The sequence below is a fragment of the Gossypium arboreum genome, chromosome 13 (assembly GCF_025698485.1).
Source record: "Gossypium arboreum isolate Shixiya-1 chromosome 13, ASM2569848v2, whole genome shotgun sequence".
Classification (NCBI taxonomy): Eukaryota; Viridiplantae; Streptophyta; class Magnoliopsida; order Malvales; family Malvaceae; genus Gossypium; species Gossypium arboreum.
In genome coordinates this window covers 111,766,365-111,769,830 of record NC_069082.1, presented here as the reverse complement: position 1 = coordinate 111,769,830, position 3,466 = coordinate 111,766,365, and positions in this window count along the sequence as shown.

Below are 3,466 nucleotides of genomic sequence, written 5' to 3'. Positions count from 1 at the left end.
TGATTGGGTTTCGTTGTAAGCCCTAAGAACGAGAACACCAGAACCTAAAACGATGATTGGAAACCAATTGTTTAATACGGAACACCAAATTAAGCCAGTAATTCAACCACAACCACAATCAATAAAACCCAACAAATCAGAAATCAACCTTTTGGCACTTGACTACATACCCAAACAGTAATGGCTACTCCAAAATACTTAGTTTACTGACGGCAAAACGCTTGTTCCACGATTTTTCCCTAACAGTACCAAAACAGTTAGCCCAACACTCACATCCTAAACACAACAATGATTTACCAAATCGAAGTGAAACTTTATCAAATTTACACAAATGCGCAAACGACACCACAATAACATTACTAATATCCCCACAGAGTAGAAGTATAAATAATAAATCAAAGGAGTTTAAACGAATAAGAAAATCTTCAGGAAAAACAAGGAGTAATTGACCAAAAATTATTATAATTATTATCTTCCCTTTATTGTAGCAAACAAAAGAACAAAAAAAAAATCAAAAAGATCACACGACAAAGTGGTGGAGAGTGGAAAAAGAGGGAGAGACTTTTTAGGATATTATCTTAGAAAGAAAAATAATAAAATAAATAAAATAAAATAAAATAAAATAAAAAAGATTAAAACTATAACTACTAGATTCCCATTAACTTATTGGTTGGCCAGAATTCAAAACCAACCCAAATACTGACTACATGACCAGCACAAATGAGGGAAAAAAAGATTCCGACTTTGCACTCACAAGGATTCAAACACAGGATTTCTAGGTAAGTTGAGGTCTTACCACTGAACTAGTAGACTCATTCTTTCCATTTGTTGAGTGAAAATATTATAAAAACTAGATACTAAATGATAGGGGTTGGAGTAAAAATAATAAAAAATTAAGGAAAAAGATTCGAACCTCATACACACAAGCACAACATTGAACCACTAAACTAGATTAACTCACTTGACATAATTTACACAATCATAACTCAAAATTAGTACGTGACAACTCTAGGTTTCACTAACCCAATTTCCACTAACTCAGTTTTTGGGATGTGGCAGTGTACATCACCCGACCGTGTGTTAGACCGTGTGACACGATCTGGGTCAATTGGGTTGTATGGGCCACATGAGCGTGTGTAATAATATGTAGGCCACACAGGATGGCCAAGTAGGTCGTGTGGGCCGCACAGACATGTGAGCCCAAATTTTGAAAAATTTCCCCAAGGCTATATTCGTCGTGCGAATCAAATGTAGCCCTCCTGTAGGGTTCGTATGGTATAAATTTGTCTATAAATCATGATTTATGATGTTCTGTTAATGTTAAATATGACTTTTGAACGGATGAGTAGCATGTTGTATGTGATATCATGATTTGTTATATGCTAATATTATCTGAATCTGGTGTGTAAAACATGTATGTCATACATGTATCTGATATCTGTTTAGTTCTGTATGTGCATTGGGATAAGATTATGATTATGGAGGAATTTTGTGTAGCTTAATTTATCTATCGTATTTGGTGGCTCAGCCACATATATTTTTTTTATGGGTTACTACACTTTGATTTGGAAGCTAGTCTGCATATATTTTGTAAAGTGGCTTCTGATCATTTAACGGTGTGTGGGGCTGGATGGGTATTTAATACCTTAATTGGTGTGTAGGGATGGTTGGAGACGGTATGTAGCAGATGGGAGTAGGATTTGAATCTGTATCTGTTATGCATTTGTGTCTGTACCTGTTTGTTAATATGTTAAAACATATCTATTTGATTATTTTTCTAAATTGGTTTACACATTGAGCTTGTAAGCTCACTCTCTGTTTGTTTTCTCTTAGGTAATCCATAGACATAGAATGGATCGGTGCGACGGAAGCTTAGTTAGACATAATTAGTTTTGCGATTCTCTAAACTTTGCTTACTCTATTTTGATTTTGATGGATTGTTTTGGACTTTTTGGGACTAATTTTAATTTGGACTTTACTTTCCAATTTACAATATTTTAACGTTTTTAAATTATATTAACTCTACCTGCAAACTGTTGGATTTCCAAAATCAAACCGTATTTTCAAAATTTTTATGTAACAAAGAAATTTCGCTGCAAAACTAAGTGTTTTTTTAAGTAGTTGTTGATAAATTTAACGAATTAGTTAAAAGAAAGTAATTTCCCCAAATAACTAAAAATTTAAAATTTCTAAAGCTAGCACTATCTATTTTATAAGTCTCAAAAGGGTTTCTAGATTTTCGAATAAACATAGATAACACCTTCAAATCTGGTCATAACGTCTAGGCCGGGTTTGGGGTGTAACATTTGGTATTATTGAAACGAAATTGTTCGATTAAATGGATGATTGAAATTGAAATGGGTAAATAAGTCACATATAGTTATTTATGTGTGTTTTTTATATCCTTTTGGAATGTTTATGTTAGTATGAATATGGCTTGAATGTGGTTTTAGTAAGTAAAAAGGGTTGAGTTTGATGAGTGGTTGAATTGGACGTTGTTAGGAGGAAAAATATGGTCATTTGTATATGGTGGTAGTCTGTGAAATGGTATAGATGTCACTTGAATGGTAAATTTGGTAGTTAATTTACATGACTAAATTGGTGGGATTGAATAGAAATGCAAATAAGAATGATTTGAAATTTACAATTTAAGTGGTATATTTGAAATTTACAAGTTAAGTAGTATGTTTGGATATTTTTATGAAGTATATATGTTTGATTTATTGGATAATTGTTGGTATTGTGGTGTTTTGTTATATTTTGAATTGGTATAGGTAGATTGGTAATGTGTTATAAGTACAAATGAAGGTTATATTATGTTTGGACATGAAAAAGGATCAAATGCATGATTTTTGACTTTTTAACATTGAAGTATCAATATTTTGCATCTTTTAATTAATTTTCCAACAAACAAAATGCCAAAATGGTATTGATACCAAGGTAAGGTATCGGTACCTATAAGGGAGTATCGATACCTTAAGCCAAGTACCGATACCTTTTGATTTAAATTGATTTTTTTAAACATCGAGGCTTAAAATGATATCAGTACCTATCAAGGGTATCAATGCCTGTTCTGTAATTTTTGAAAACTTTACAGTTTGATCCTGTTTCAAGTCTGACATAGTATTTGAGCTTTCGTAGACTCGATTGAGTCTCAAACAAGTTTAATTAATGCAAAATAACCATATTTATGAGATGTCTAATTGTTTAATTTATTTATTTTCGATAATTCTGACTAGATATTCCTATAATAGTTGTGACATCCTGTAGCTTAAACCCAGTGATTGGGTCGAGTGAGGGGTGATACATAATTAGTTTATAGTATTGAGCTTTTATAAACTTGTATTAAACTTGAAATTATTGTATATTGCTTGAAATGAATGAAATAGGTGATATCTAAAGCAGTAAATTAGAAATAGGGTTTATAAGGGCATGTTTGATATCGAAATTTGTTAAATATTATTAT